Genomic DNA, 17,452 nt, shown 5'->3' with positions numbered 1-17,452 from the left:
GTGGTGTTATTTAGGCACTGTATGGCACTATTATGTAGGCAGTTTGGTGTTATTTAGGCACTGTATGGCACCATTATGTAGGTAGTTTGGTGTTATTTAGGTGCTGTATGGCACTATTATGTAGGTAGTTTGGTGTTGTTATTTAGGTGCTGTATGGCACTATTATGTAAGCAGTTAGGTGGTGTTATTTAGGTGCTGTATGGCACTATTATGTAGGCAGTTAGGTGGTGTTATTTAGGTGCTGTATGGCACTATTATGTAGGCAGTTAGGTGGTGTTATTTAGGTACTTTATAGCACTATTATGTAGGCAGTTAGGTGGTGTTATTTAGGTGCTGTATGGCACTATTATGTAGGTAGTTTGGTGTTATTTAGGTGCTGTATGGCACTATTATGTAGGTAGTTTGGTGTTGTTATTTAGGTGCTGTATGGCACTATTATGTAGGTAGTTTGGTGTTGTTATTTAGATACTGTATGGCACTATTATGTAGGTAGTTTGGTGTTATTTAGGTGCTGTATGGCACTATTATGTTGGCAGTTTGGTGTTATTTAGGTGCTGTATGGCACTATTATGTTGGCAGTTTGGTGTTATTTAGGTGCTGTATGGCACTATTATGTAGGTAGTTTGGTGTTATTTAGGCACTGTATGGCACCATTATGTAGGTAGTTTGGTGTTATTTAGGTGCTGTATGGCACTATTATGTAAGCAGTTAGGTGGTGTTATTTAGGTGCTGTATGGCACTATTATGTAGGTAGTTTGGTGTTGTTATTTAGGTGCTGTATGGCACTATTATGTAGGTAGTTAGGTGGTGTTATTTAGGTGCTGTATGGCACTATTATGTAGGTAGTTTGGTGTTATTTAGGCACTGTATGGCACCATTATGTAGGTAGTTTGGTGTTATTTAGGTGCTGTATGGCACTATTATGTAAGCAGTTAGGTGGTGTTATTTAGGTGCTGTATGGCACTATTATGTAGGTAGTTTGGTGTTGTTATTTAGGTGCTGTATGGCACTATTATGTAGGCAGTTAGGTGGTGTTATTTAGGTGCTGTATGGCACTATTATGTAGGTAGTTTGGTGTTATTTAGGTGCTGTATGGCACTATTATGTAAGCAGTTAGGTGGTGTTATTTAGGTGCTGTATGGCACTATTATGTAGGTAGTTTGGTGTTGTTATTTAGGTGCTGTATGGCACTATTATGTAGGCAGTTAGGTGGTGTTATTTAGGTGCTGTATGGCACTATTATGTAGGCAGTTAGGTGGTGTTATTTAGATACTGTATGGCACTATTATGTAGGTAGTTTGGTGTTATTTAGGTGCTGTATGGCACTATTATGTAGGCAGTTTGGTGTTATTTAGATACTGTATGGCACTATTATGTAGGCAGTTTGGTGTTATTTAGGTGCTGTATGGCACTATTATGTTGGCAGTTTGGTGTTATTTAGGTGCTGTATGGCACTATTATGTAGGTAGTTTGGTGTTGTTATTTAGGTGCTGTTTGGCACTATTATGTAAGCAGTTAGGTGGTGTTATTTAGGCTTTTTTTTTCCATTATCGTCACATAAAGTAACAGTTGGGGAATGACAGAATGATCTCACTCCGGGTGTCCGATATGAATGTCACACAATATAATTTATTTACACAACAGGGAATCTACTTACATCTGACATTCTCATACGGCACTGTTGTGGGGTCCTTACAGACTGTGGTTATGGATGCAACATTGCTCACTGAGGTGCATCAAGTTTTAATTAAAAATAAAATAACTTCTGCGCTGGTCCAAAATTTAATAAAGTTTTTTTTTACCCTTGTTCATAAACAGAATGCCAGAACTGCAGTTAAGACTGACACACAGCTGATGAGATGGAGTAAGGTACAAGGGGAGGCTGTAACCGAATTCCAGTGTAGAATTAGACACTAGTGTAATAGGTGACAGTCCCTCTGGGCGCAGTAATGACAGCCATTAGTGTTTGTCACCAGGCACCTATTACGTATCCTTGCAGACGAGAAGAAAAAAGTTGGATAGAAATTTACAAGAGGAAAATCAGGGACTATTTCTAGAACATTTGCTGCATAAAGTGCAGGCTGGAATCAGGGCTGCAAGGCTGGATGGAGGCCTGGCATGACTGGGGCTTGGAGGGAGAGGATTCAGGGTTACAAAAGGGTTAAGGAGGAAGGATAGTGACGTAAGGGATGGAGGTGTGGCTAAGGGGTTAAAAGGGTTAGCAGGGGCGGGAAAAGGGGCCATTTTGTGAGGACGGCAGTGTGGCAGCAGCCCCCTCCCACCCACCCCTTTTTTGTTGTTATTTTGGCTGCTGTTTGCCTGGGTTAGGTTGGGGTCCTCGAGTGTCGCTTAGTGTTGGGGTTAGGCCGGGGGGTTGCGAGTGGATTACGGATGGTCCGGCAGTGATTGGAGGGTAAGCTTTGTCGTAGCGGCCTGGGGCGGTGGGAGGTCCTTGGAGTTGGTGGTTATGGTGGCTCTGGCGTGGTGGGGAGGGAGCCAAAGGAGGCTCTGGACTCCCCAGGTACTGGTTTAAGGTGTGATATGGCGGGTAGCCACCCAAGTTGGTTGCCCTTGGTTACCGGTTCCTGCCTCTGAGCTGGCGTTTATCGGCTAGAGGTAATTTAACTGAGGGTGAGGCCAGTTATCCGTCATTTATGGGGCTTCAAGGACCCTCCCCGTGTTGGCATTCATGGGTTCTTGGTAAGGTTTTAGGGCGGGGCCTTCAGGTGGGAAGGCCAAGGGTTAAGTTATGTATTTATGATATTTATTTGTATTTATGTTATGAATAAAAGGCTGCTGTGGCCATATAATCCACTTGCTGAGTCTGTCATTATTGGGAGGGGGAGTGGAGTTTAAGAGGTAAGCGACTCGACAATACGCCGGTTAAGGAGTTGTGAGACAAACACAAAAAAGAAGATTGCCTAAAAAAGAGAGGAGCCCCACTGTGAAGGGCCCACCCATTATGGTGGTGTCTGTTGCTCCCTCCATACTCTTTCTGTGATCCTTGGGCCAACCTCCCATCTCCATGTTTGCTAAAAATGCAGTTCCTCTGGGGAGGGGAGTCCTAAACAGACATTTGCCACCCAATAGTAAATAGGATGTGGCCAATCCAGGCTGGGATCCCTCTCTACAAGGGCCTCATACCAGAAGCATAGCCTGCCATTATATGTCTTACCCTGGGTTCAGACCTGAGCGTTCGGGATGTCGCGCTCTGTATGCGCGATTGTACCGGCGTAAGCAATCGCGCATACAGAGACAAGCGAACGCCCATTGTCGCGCGTTCCCGGAAGTCTATGTACGGGAACGCGCGACAAGACGCCCAAAAGAAGCTCATGTACTTCTTGGGGCGTCGGGCGTTTTACAGCGCGATCGTACGCGCTGTAAAACGCTCAGGTGAGAACCATTCCCATAGGGAATCATTGGTTCTTGCCTGTTGAGCGTTTTACAGCGCGTAGGAACGCGCTGTAAAACGCTCAGGTCTGAACCCAGCCTTAGGCTAGGTTCACACCTGTGTTCAGAAAACATATCCGGCATAGGTGGATAATGCCGTGAACCTCCGGATCCCGATTAACAATAACGAGATCGGATGATTTCCGTCACCAATGCGGCCTGTTTTTGGCCAGACAGAATCCTACACGCATGACTTTTTTACCAGCCAAAAGTCAAAAAGCATTGGGATCCCATTATAGTCAATGGGGATGTATCGGTTCATGGAATTATCTGGCTACGTCGGATACAGTGAACACGGGCAGGCTGCTCCTCTGTTGGAATAGCCTGATGGATTTCTGAATGCTGATGTGAACCTACCCTTAGGGTGGGTGACCAGTGCAGTCACAGATTACTCTTTATTTTACCACTGTGTCCTCTGTATACAACAACTGAATAATGCAGCTCTCTCTACCTCATTCAGAGCATGAAGTCCCAGCATCATATAAAGAACCAATCAGCTGCTGAGTTATACAGTATATGACCAATCAGCTGCATGTAGAAACTTGTCTTTCTGTTGCTACGTTCCTCCAAATCTGAACCAGGGACACCAGCTTCTTGGAACCAGCAGACCTAAGCCTGGAAGTGGACCAAGTACCAGCAAGCATATGTCTTTATATATTTTTGCCTGATCTGTTGTCTTAATTCATTTTAGGGTCTGGTCTTGTCATGGAACCATGAACCAGACGTACAACAAGAGATAAGTGGAAATAGAAGGCTTTATTGAAAATCAAGCTGTAAGCAAAAGTCCAAACGGATGGCTAAACCGAAGCAGGGTCTTGCGTAGACAGGGGTCAGGAACTAGAAGGGTAGTCAGACGAAGCCTGGATCAGGAACCAGCAGGGTAGTCAGACGAAGCCAGGATCAGGAACCAACGGGGTAGTCAGACGAGGCCAGGATCAGGAACCAGAAGCAGCAGCAGTCTTAGAAGCATGTGAACACAGGAGGACCAAGCAAGGAACTGAAGCCACAGACCTCCTATATATATGAGCTAGGCATCCAGCTCCTCCCAGTGGGAAGGAGAAGCCGCAGGGTGGGAGGCTACAAGAAACCCAGAAACCAAGATGGCCGCCAGCACATGTCAAACGAAGGAGAACAGTAAGAAGGTAAGACCATGACAGTACCTCCCCCTCAAGGGCCCCTCCTCCGCGGAGTAAGGAACGGTTTCTGAGGGAAGCGTGCGTGGAAGGCTCGGAGCAAAGCAGGAGCATGGACATCTGCGGAGGGAACCCAGGAACGCTCCTCTGGACCATAACCACGCCAATGGACCAAAAACTGCAACCGACCGCGGACCAGGCGTGAGTCCAGGATATTGCTCACCTCATATTCCTCACGATTGCCCACTTGGACCGGACGGGGCCGAGGAACCGAGGAAGTGAAACGATTACACACCAATGGCTTCAACAGGGAGACATGAAACACGTTGGAGATCCGCATGCCAGGAGGAAGCGCAAGGGCATAGGCTACCGGGTTTACCCTGCGAAGCACTCGGAAGGGACCAACAAAGCGAGGCGCCAGCTTGGGAGTGGGCACTCGAAGGTTGAGGTTGCGGGTGGACAACCATACACGGTCTCCGACCTGGTAGGAAGGAGCGGGCGCTCGTCTGCGATCAGCCTGGAGTCTCTGGCGCTGCGCAGAGACCTCAAGGGACCTCTGGATCTGTACCCAAGAAGCACGTAGGACGGAAAGGTGATCCTCCACAGCCGGAATATCCTGGGGAGAGAATACCTCCGGTAACACGGCAGGTTGGAACCCATAATTGGCCATGAAGGGAGACGTCCCAGAGGAAGAGTTCACCGCCGTGTTCCTGGCAAACTCAGCCCAAGGCAGGAGGTCAACCCAATTGTCTTGGTGATCGGAGACATAGCAACGAAGGAATTGCTCCAAGGCCTGATTGGATCGTTCTGCGGCCCCATTGGACTGAGGGTGGTAGGCCGAGGAGAAAGAGAGATGAATCCCCAACTGGGAGCAAAAGGCGCGCCAGAACCTGGACACAAACTGACTCCCCCGATCCGACACAATCTCCTTGGGCAAACCGTGCAACCGGAAGACCTCCCTGGCGAAAATCGTGGCCAACTCTTGTGCAGAGGGTAACTTCTTGAGAGGAACACAGTGGCACATTTTGGAAAACCGATCCACAATCATGAGAATGACCGTATGGCCTCGGGATGCAGGGAGGTCCACAATGAAATCCATCCCCAGGTGTGACCATGGGCGCTCCCCGGTGGCTATGGGTTGCAAAAGGCCCAACGGAAGGTGCCGAGGGGACTTACTCTGGGCACAAACGGAGCATGCCGCTACATATGCGGCGATGTCGGAACGTAGAGAAGGCCACCAGAACAGACGTGAAACAGCCCAGGACAGCTGATTCTTACCAGGATGCCCCGCGGCCTTGGAGTTATGGTAGGTTCGCAACAACCGAGTGCGCAACTCCTCAGGCACAAAACACCTGCCGTTGGGTCTCCCAGAGGGAGCACCAGATTGAGCCGCCAAAATCTGCTCACCCAGGGGAGAGGTCAGGCTGGTGCGAATGGCGGCCAGGATCTGATTCGGAGGTATGACCGAAGTCGGAATCGACTCCTCCCCGGACAGCTCGGAGTACTGCCGTGATAAGGCATCCGCTCTGATGTTCTTGGAACCGGGTAGGTAGGAGACCACGTAATTAAAACGTGACAAGAACAGAGCCCATCTGGCCTGACGTGGTGTCAATCTCTTGGCCTCAGAAAGGTAGGTCAGATTCTTGTGGTCCGTCAGGATGAGAACCGGAACCACCGAACCCTCGAGCAAGTGCCTCCATTCTTTAAGGGCCTGCACGATGGCCAATAACTCCCTGTCACCAATCTGATAGTTGCACTCCGCGGAAGACAGTTTCCGGGAGTAAAACCCACAAGGAAGCAGAGGACCCTCTGGTGTTCTACGCTGAGACAGAAGGGCGCCTACTCCCGTCTCAGACGCGTCCACCTCGAGGACAAAGGGCAACCCAGGGTTGGGATGCGACAGAATCGGAGCCGACACAAAGGCGGACTTTAGAGCCTCAAAAGCTCGGATGGCCTCGAGCGGCCAGACCTGGAAATTACTGCCCTTCCTGGTCAGATCCGTGAGAGGCTTGGCTAGCATAGAAAAGTCCCTGATGAACTTCCGATAATAATTGGCGAAGCCCAAAAAGCGCTGCAGGGCACGGAGACCACTGGGCTGGGGCCACTGTAAGACAGCCGAAACCTTCTCAGGATCCATGGAGAACCCCTCAGCGGAAATGATGTAACCTAAGAAGGTTACCTGGGATCGGTGAAATTCGCATTTCTCAAGCTTACCGAACAGCCTGTTCTCTCGTAACCGTTGCAACACTCGTCTGACATCCATAATGTGGGCCTCCATGGATTCAGAATATACCAAGATGTCATCCAAATAGACCACCACACACTGCTGCAACAGGTCACGGAAAACATCGTTGATGAATTCCTGGAAGACTGCGGGCGCATTGCACAACCCAAAGGGCATAACCAAGGATTCATAATGACCGGTCCTGGTGTTAAACGCGGTCTTCCACTCATCGCCCGCCTTGATCCTTACCAGGTTATATGCCGCCCTCAGGTCGAGTTTGGTAAAGACCGTGGCCCCTTTGAGGCGATCGAACAGCTCGGAAATCAAGGGTATCGGGTAAGCGTTCTTGATCGTGATGCGATTGAGACCCCTGTAATCGATGCAAGGCCTCAACTCACCGCCCTTCTTTTTCACAAAGAAAAATCCAGCCCCTGCCGGGGACGAGGATTTGCGAATGTGTCCGCGTGAAAGCGCCTCCCTCACGTACTCCTCCATGGCCTCATTCTCCGCTACCGACAGTGGATAGACTTTGCCACGAGGAGGAACGGCACCAGATTGTAACTCTATGGCACAATCGTATGGGCGGTGCGGAGGTAGGGCAACCGCGCGCACCTTATCGAATACATCCCGGTACTCTTCGTATTCAGGAGGCAACAGAGAGTCCGAGGAAGTACACAGCAACTTGACAGGCCCATGGATGCAACTAGCCCCACACTGCGGTGACCACGAGAGGATCTCGGCCGATCTCCAATCGAAAGTCGGATTATGCTTCTGGAGCCAGGGGTACCCCAAGACCACCGAGTAGTGTGGAGACGAAATCACCTGGAGACAGACCGACTCTCTGTGAACGGCACCAATGGCTATCCCCACTGGAAGGGTCTCATGAGTCACGTGTGGCGGCAGAAGGGGTCTGCCGTCTATCGCCTCAAGAGCCAGTGGGGAACCTCGAGGCTGCAGAGGAATGGAATTGGCGGCAGCGAACACACTATCAATGAACAAACCACCAGCACCAGAGTCCACCAACGCCTGGGTCGTCACCGAGCCCCCGACCCAGGAGAGGACAACAGTGATCAGTGGTTTGTCAACACGGGAAACCGGGGACGAGGAGACTCCACCCAAGATCTGCCCCCGACAGGATCTCAGGTGCGAGCGTTTCCCGGACGGTTCGGACATGCCAACCGAAAATGCCCACCGAGACCACAGTACATGCATCGGCCCTCGCGTCTCCGGAGTACCCTCTCCCCCTCGGACAGGCGAGCAAACCCCAGCTGCATGGGTTCACCCCCAGACAAGTCATCCCCAGGAGGCGTGGGAGGAGAGGGAGGCACGGGTGGGACAGCAAACGTAGGCGCCAATCTGTTAGAAGACCTCCGCAGGCTCTCCTTAAAGGAAGGTCCTCTCCCTGAGTCTGGTGTCAATCAAAATCAGGAAAGAAATAAGAGACTCGAGCTCCACTGGTAGGTCCTTAGCTGCAACCTCATCCTTCAAGGCATCCGAGAGACCATGAGAGAAAGCAGCGACCAGAGCCTCATTATTCCAGCCCACCTCTGCTGCCAGGGTACGAAACTCAATGGCGTATTCAGCTACGGATCGTGAACCCTGTCTGATGGACATAAGGAGCTTCGCAGCAGAGGCAGCACGAGCCGGCACATCGAATACCTTCCGAAGAGAAGCAACAAAACCGGAAAACTCGGCAACCACCGGATTGTTGTTCTCCCATAAAGGGCTGGCCCAGGCCAAGGCCTTGTCCGAGAGCAGCGAGATCAAGAAGCCCACCTTTGATCTCTCAGTAGGAAAGGCATGTGGCAGCAACTCGAAATAAATGCCCACCTGGTTAAGGAAACCTCGGCACTGAGTTGGCTCTCCCCCAAAGCGCTGTGGAAGGGGGGCAGAACCGGTCATACCCCGAGACACCGCAGGCGCAGCAACAGGTGTCGGGGTAGACTCTGGCGCAACAACCGGAGCGGCAGTAGGAGCGGGCCCAGGAGCGACAACCGACCCATCGGCAACGGAAGCGAAATGAGCCGTGCGTTCAAGCAGGGTTTGCAACGCCACAGCGAACCGACCCAACAGGTGATCCTGCTGATCAAGTCTGGCAACCAGCGTAGGTAGCGAGGATGGCCCTGTACCGTCAAAATTCATGGCTTGGTCCTAATGTCATGGAACCATGAACCAGACGTACAACAAGAGATAAGTGGAAATAAGAAGGCTTTATTGAAAATCAAGCTGTAAGCAAAAGTCCAAACGGATGGCTAAACCGAAGCAGGGTCTTGCGTAGACAGGGGTCAGGAACTAGAAGGGTAGTCAGACGAAGCCTGGATCAGGAACCAGCAGGGTAGTCAGACGAAGCCAGGATCAGGAACCAACGGGGTAGTCAGACGAGGCCAGGATCAGGAACCAGAAGCAGCAGCAGTCTTAGAAGCATGTGAACACAGGAGGACCAAGCAAGGAACTGAAGCCACAGACCTCCTATATATATGAGCTAGGCATCCAGCTCCTCCCAGTGGGAAGGAGAAGCCGCAGGGTGGGAGGCTACAAGAAACCCAGAAACCAAGATGGCCGCCAGCACATGTCAAACGAAGGAGAACAGTAAGAAGGTAAGACCATGACAGGTCTGGGGTCTGAATTGCCTTACGTAATGGTCTACGGTCTGAATAAATTTTTGCGGGCTGGTCTGGAGTCTGATTTAACCTAGATACTGGTTTAGGGTCTGAATTCATTTTTGGGGGCTGGTCTGGGGTATGAATTCATTTTAGGGGCTGACTTGGACCTGGTTTGTTTAGGGGGTCTTAATTAATCTTAGGGGTGCGTGTTGGGGTCTGAATTAATTTAAGGTTCTGGTCTGAGGTCTGATAAATTTTAGCAGTCTGGTCTGAGGTCTCATTAATTGTATATGTCTGTTCTGGGGTCTGAATGAATTTTGAGGGTCTGGTCTGTGGTCTGAACTCTGAATAAGTTTAGCTGATCTTTCTGGGGTCTAAATTCATTTTGGGATCTGGTCTGGTTTTTCTATGCACAGAAGACATGTTTACTGTTGGTGGTCATCTAGGACCTTCATCTGAACACAGACTCAGATAAGTAGACTAGTTGAGTACCCCTGCTATGTGGGAACTTCTGCAGGCGCCTTTCCGCCCCCTATAGGCTGCCAAAAGCAAGGATTTTTCTGCTCTGCAGGAAAGCTAAAAACTTTTGATAGGCTGCAAAGATTCAAAATGTTTCCATGTATCTAATTTTGTCTTGCTGGTCACTTCCAAGCCTAGCATTTTAGGATGTTTTTGTTTACTGCTCCTTTAATTGCTGTTTCCTACATTACTTGTTCTGCAGCTGATTATGCTCAATAACAGTTCCTAGAATTGCTTTCTACCCAGAGCCATCAACAAATGTGTTCCTTGTTAACGTTTAACTTTCCTGATGAGGCCGCCGACTGATGGGACACGCTCATCCTGCTGCAGTGCAAGATCTTTTCCCAGTGGTACCCTGAACCTTTCATTGTCCAACAAGACCAATAGATGGATCAGGGAAATTTTGTATGTGACCGAAACGGTAATTTCACTGTATATATCTTTCAAATTTCTCACATAATATTTATATTGGTTTAAAGGGGTACTCTACATTCGATGTCCTGCCCCTGTTCCTCCTGGGAATGAGGACATTTGGCACAAATTATCATGAATTCTACCTCTTTTGCAGTCAACTTTGCAAGATAGTCTTTCATAAAATCTGCGGGCAAGTGTGCCCAGACTGACTGGGTACTAAATAAACCTCAAATTCACCACTACATATAAGCAGAGTTCTCTGCTTTGGACAGTCCTTATGTGTTAGAAGGGACCTGTGACATTTAGCAGATCACAAGGTGTTCTCCAGCAGACAGCTGTAATTTGTAGGTGAACCTTGCAGTAAGTGTTCAATTTCTCTGCAGCACCTCCAGAGGGAAAAATAAGAATTACACCACGTCCATTCATATCAATGGGTTGTCTATGTACTGTAGGACAGGACAGGTCCTCCAGAGCAACCAGTTTGGCCAAGGGATGAAGATCCTGAATCCTGAACTTCAAATTCCCTAGCAGGATATATGAAAATAGATTTTATAAACCCTTTAAAGGGGCATTCCCAGCACTGGAATTTCTGTCATATCCATAGGATGCATCATTTATGTCTAATAGGTGGGACTATTGACTCTTATGGGCTAAGCCATGGCTGATCTTTCCTTCTCCTATCCTTTTCAGCCACTTAAGGCGTCCTCCCCATACTTAGGATGGGGACTGCACAGGTGAGGCCAACAATAATCAAATTTTTTGATGCATCCTGTAAATACTTTGCCATAAATGTCAATGGTTTGGATACCCCTTTAAATAACGTCTAAGATGGGTATCTCTGAATGAGCCGAAGGGGTGGGTCAATCTCTGAATGAGTCTAAGGGGTGTGTCTATCTCTGAATGAGTCTAAGGGGTGTGTCTATCTCTGAATGAGTCTAAGGGGTGTGTCTATCTCTGAATGAGTCTAAGGGGTGTGTCTATCTCTGAATGAGTCTAAGGGGTGTGTCTATCTCTGAATCAGTCTAAGGGATGTGTCTATCTCTGAATGAGTCAAGGAGGTGTGTCTATCTCTGAATGAGTCTAAGGGGTGTGTCTATCTCTGAATGAGTCTATGGAGTATGTTTATCTCTGAATGAGTCAAGGAGGCGTGTCTATCTCTGAATGAGTCCAAGGGGTGTGCCTATCTCTTAGTCTATGGGGTGGAGCTTTGCTCAATATTCACATAATAGACCCATCAGCTGTAGATATCTACAGAAAGCTGTTAAATTGTATGTTTTAGGAGGATGGATGGGGGTGGAGCCTCTAAAAAATATTAAAAGTAATTTTAAATTTGAAAATACAGAATGTAGTGTACCGTATATATAATATTAGTCTAACAGAAATTTTCTAAAACATATTAGGTGACAGACGTGGGTTCTCAGTCATGTCACCTCCATCAAACACTGAACATACCCCCCGGTCCACACCCCCATGTACTGTACTTCTAGTGTCTGGTATCAAAGACTTCCTGCTATTCCTTTAAAAAATGGTAACTCAGGATAAGTAATGTATGTACACAGTGACTGCACCAGCAGAATAGTGAGTGCAGCTCTGGAGTATAATACAGGATGTAACTCAGGATCAGTACAGGATAAGTAATGTAATGTATGTACACAGTGACTGCACCAGCAGAATAGTGAGTGCAGCTCTGCAGTATAATACAGGATGTAACTCAGGATCAGTACAGGATAAGTAATGTAATGTATGTACACAGTGACTTCACCAGCAGAATAGTGAGTGCAGCTCTGGAGTATAATACAGGATGTAACTCAGGATCAGTACAGGATAAGTAATGTAATGTATGTACACAGTGACTGCACCAGCAGAACAGTGAGTGCAGCTCTGGAGTATAATACAGGATGTAACTCAGGATCAGTACAGGATAAGTAATGTATGTACACAGTGACTGCACCAGCAGAATAGTGAGTGCAGCTCTGGAGTATAATACAGGATGTAACTCAGGATCAGTACAGGATAAGTAATGTAATGTATGTACACAGTGACTGCACCAGCAGAACAGTGAGTGCAGCTCTGGAGTATAATACAGGATGTAACTCAGGATCAGTACAGGATAAGTAATGTATGTACACAGTGACTGCACCAGCAGAATAGTGAGTGCAGCTCTGGAGTATAATACAGGATGTAACTCAGGATCAGTACAGGATAAGTAATGTAATGTATGTACACAGTGACTGCACCAGCAGAATAGTGAGTGCAGCTCTGGAGTATAATACAGGATGTAACTCAGGATCAGTACAGGATAAGTAATGTAATGTATGTACACAGTGACTGCACCAGCAGAATAGTGAGTACAGCTCTGGAGTATAATACAGGATGTAACTCAGGCTCAGTACAGGATAAGTAATGTATTTACACAGTGACTCCACCACCAGCAGAATAGTGAGTGCAGCTCTGGAGTATCATACAGGATGTAACTCAGGATCAGTACAGGATAAGTAATGTAATGCATGTACATAGTGACTGCACCAGCAGAATAGTGAGTGCAGCTCTGGAGTATAATACAGGATGTAACTCAGGATCAGTACAGGATAAGTAATGTAATGTATATACACAGTGACTGCACCAGCAGAATAGTGAGTGCAGCTCCGGAGTATAATACAGGATGTAACTCAGGATCAGTACAGTATAAGTAATGTAATGCATGTACACAGTGACTGCACCAGCAGAATAGTGAGTGCAGCTCTGGAGTATAATACAGGATGTAACTCAGGATCAGTACAGGATAAGTAATGTAATGCATGTACACAGTGACTGCACCAGCAGAATAGTGAGTGCAGCTCTGGAGTATAATACAGGATGTAACTCAGGATCAGTACAGGATAGTAATGTAATGCATGTACACAGTGACTGCACCAGCAGAATAGTGAGTGCAGCTCTGGAGTATAATACAGGATGTAACTCAGGATCAGTAGCAGGATAAGTAATGTATGTACACAGTGACTGCACCAGCAGAATAGTGAGTGCAGCTCTGGAGTATAATACAGGATGTAACTCAGGATCAGTACAGAATAAGTAATGTATGTACACAGTGACTGCACCAGCAGAATAGTGAGTACAGCTCTGGAGTATAATACAGGATGTAACTCAGGCTCAGTACAGGATAAGTAATGTATTTACACAGTGACTCCACCACCAGCAGAATAGTGAGTGCAGCTCTGGACTTATAATACAGGATATAACTCAGGATCAGTACAGGATAAGTAATGTAATGCATGTACACAGTGACTGCACCAGCAGAATAGTGAGTGCAGCTCTGGAGTATAATACAGGATGTAACTCAGGATCAGTACAGGATAGTAATGTAATGCATGTACACAGTGACTGCACCAGCAGAATAGTGAGTGCAGCTCTGGAGTATAATACAGGATGTAACTCAGGATCAGTACAGGATAGTAATGTAATGCATGTACACAGTGACTGCACCAGCAGAATAGTGAGTGCAGCTCTGGAGTATAATACAGGATGTAACTCAGGATCAGTGCAGGATAAGTAATGTATGTACACAGTGACTGCACCAGCAGAATAGTGAGTGCAGCTCTGGAGTATAATACAGGATGTAACTCAGGATCAGTACAGAATAAGTAATGTAATGTATGTACACAGTGACTGCACCAGCAGAATAGTGAGTACAGCTCTGGAGTATAATACAGGATGTAACTCAGGATCAGTACAGGATAAGTAATGTATGTACACAGTGACTGCCACCAGCAGAATAGTGAGTGCAGCTCTGGAGTATAATACAGGATGTAACTCAGGATCAGTACAGGATAAGTAATGTATGTACACAGTGACTGCACCAGCAGAATAGTGAGTGCAGCTCTGGAGTATAATACAGGATGTAACTCAGGATCAGTACAGGATAAGTAATGTATGTACACAGTGACTGCACCAGCAGAATAGTGAGTGCAGCTCTGGAGTATAATACAGGATGTAACTCAGGATCAGTACAGGATAAGTAATGTATGTACACAGTGACTGCACCAGCAGAATAGTGAGTGCAGCTCTGGAGTATAATACAGGATGTAACTCAGGATCAGTACAGGATAAGTAATGTATGTACACAGTGACTGCACCAGCAGAATAGTGAGTGCAGCTCTGGAGTATAATACAGGATGTAACTCAGGATCAGTACAGGATAAGTAATGTAATGCATGTACACAGTGACTGCACCAGCAGAATAGTGAGTGCAGCTCTGGAGTATAATACAGGATGTAACTCAGGATCAGTACAGGATAAGTAATGTAATGTATGTACACAGTGACTCCACCAGCAGAATAGTGAGTGCAGCTCTGGAGTATAATACAGGATGTAACTCAGGATCAGTACAGGATAAGTAATGTAATGTATGTACACAGTGACTGCACCAGCAGAATAGTGAGTGCAGCTCTGGAGTATAATACAGGATGTAACTCAGGATCAGTACAGGATAAGTAATGTAATGTATGTACACAGTGACTGCACCAGCAGAATAGTGAGTGCAGCTCTGGAGTATAATACAGGATGTAACTCAGGCTCAGTACAGGATAAGTAATGTATGTACACAGTGACTGCCACCAGCAGAATAGTGAGTGCAGCTCTGGAGTATAATACAGGATGTAACTCAGGATCAGTACAGGATAAGTAATGTAATGCTGTACACAGTGACTGCACCAGCAGAATAGTGAGTGCAGCTCTGGAGTATAATACAGGATGTAACTCAGGATCAGTACAGGATAAGTAATGTAATGCATGTACACAGTGACTGCACCAGCAGAATAGTGAGTGCAGCTCTGGAGTATAATACAGGATGTAACTCAGGATCAGTACAGGATAAGTAATGTAATGTATGTACACAGTGACTGCACCAGCAGAATAGTGAGTGCAGCTCTGGAGTATAATGCAGGATGTAACCCAGGATCAGTACAGGATAAGTAATGTAATGTATGTACACAGTGACTGAGCAGCAGAATTGTCAGTGCATCACAAGTGTGGTGTGTATGTATACAGTATATATTCCCCAAAGGTGAAGGTTTATTGACATTTCTCATAAGGATATAAAATGCTTCAGGTCAGGGTTATACAATGGAGTTTTTAATACTCAGGGACTACCCCTTCATGGACTAATGCCCATATTCTAGTCTAACATCATTCCCTCTCCATCTATAGGAAAATAATGCAAGGAGTGGAATCCCAGAGGTAAGGCAAGACAGGCCTGCAACAGGTTAACCCTGGAGCACTTATATCTCACAGGGAGGGCAGTACACCACATACGGTGTTATCTCTCACACCTCTGTACACTATATACATTTCTGTGGAGGGTCCCGGCATCGCAGCCATCTGAGATAAAGCAGTGATGGTGGGGGCAGGGAGTTTTCTGGACTCATTCCTGCACTGAAGTGGATGATAACAGGAAACAATAGCTCCCACGAAATTAAATGCAGACAAGATAATCTTTAGGTTTCCTGACTGCCTAGAAATCTGACCAGACTGTGCAGGAAACACAGTAGCGAGGACTTTGACAACTTATTTCCCACCCTCTTAATGAATGGGCAGGCGACATGAAAACCACCAAAGTGGACCCCCGTCTCCCCAATCACACCCTGTTTCTGGGTAGAGGACAGCTATACAGATTTCTTAGAAAACTAAACTTTCCTTTTTGGATGGAATTCTCAAAACAATATAGAAATCGATGTAAAAGCATGATTAAACCTCCCATTACAAGAGCTGGACCACTGCTGCCCCAGAACATCTTGAGCTATACAATTTCCTGCCTTAACTACATCAGCTGATCATCAAATTAATGACTAAACCAAGATGTTCTGCAGCAGCAGTGACCAGGCACTGCATACGATGCAGGAGTGAGTGACATGAGCACAACAAGTGTCTTGGAGCAGAGATGCTGTCTTGGTCTGATGTAACGCGAGTATCAAGGAAATGGAAGACAATAACAATAAGCAGCCGGGGTGACACCGAGAGAGTGTGGACAGGGGTACAATACCTTCCCGCAGTACCGCCAGAGTTCGGGCTGAGCCTCCTGGGGCCGTCAGACTGGATAAAGCGGCGAGGCTGAATGTTCAGCCAGAAGCAGATCACAAACAGGGTGTGTTTATGAGAAGTGAGACAGAAGAGGAGGCGGGAGGAGGATCACATCACCAGCAGATCTAGTGCAACACTATCCACAACTTCCTCTCCGCATCACAACACTGCTACATCCAGCCGAGCACTGTACACAACTACTATAGTGTATCACATCACCAGCAGATCTAGTGCAACACTATCCACAACTTCCTCACCGCATCACTACACTGCTACATCCAGCCGAGCACTGTACACAACTACTATAGTGTATCACATCACCAGCAGATCCAGTGCAACACTATCCACAACTTCCTCACCGCATCACTACACTGCTACATCCAGCCGAGCACTGTACACAACTACTATAGTGTATCACATCACCAGCAGATCTAGTGCGACACTATCCACAACTTCCTCACCGCATCACTACACTGCTACATCCAGCCGAGCACTGTACACGACTACTATAGTGTATCACATCACCAGCAGATCTAGTGCAACACTATCCACAACTTCCTCACCGCATCACTACACTGCTACATCCAGCCGAGCACTGTACACAACTACTATAGTGTATCACATCACCAGCAGATCTAGTGCAACACTATCCACAACTTCCTCACCGCATCACTACACTGCTACATCCAGCCGAGCACTGTACACAACTACTATAGTGTATCACATCACCAGCAGATCTAGTGCAACACTATCCACAACTTCCTCACTGCATCACAACACTGCTACATCCAGCCGAGCACTGTACACAACTACTATAGTGTATCACATCACCAGCAGATCCAGTGCGACACTATCCACAACCTCCTCACCGCATCACTACACTGCTACATCCAGCCGAGCACTGTACACAACTACTATAGTGTATCACATCACCAGCAGATCTAGTGCAACACTATCCACAACTTCCTCACCGCATCACTACACTGCTACATCCAGCCGAAGCACTGTACACAACTACTATAGTGTATCACATC

General features: G+C 47.1%; 1 protein-coding gene across 1 annotated transcript in view; it reads right to left on the bottom strand.

Moving 5' to 3' along the window:
- Positions 1-16,488, bottom strand: part of PAQR8 (progestin and adipoQ receptor family member 8) — a 68,625-nt gene extending 52,137 nt beyond the window's left edge. Inside the window, exon 1 of the mRNA XM_044302957.1 lies at positions 16,381-16,488. The gene's annotated coding sequence lies outside the window, so the exon portion shown is untranslated. The remainder of the gene's footprint in view (positions 1-16,380) is intronic.
- Between the last annotated feature and the right edge of the window lie 964 nt (positions 16,489-17,452).

This window comes from Bufo gargarizans, chromosome 8, assembly GCF_014858855.1.
Source record: "Bufo gargarizans isolate SCDJY-AF-19 chromosome 8, ASM1485885v1, whole genome shotgun sequence".
NCBI lineage: Eukaryota > Metazoa > Chordata > Amphibia > Anura > Bufonidae > Bufo > Bufo gargarizans.
This window is presented reverse-complemented; position numbering and strand designations above follow the sequence as displayed.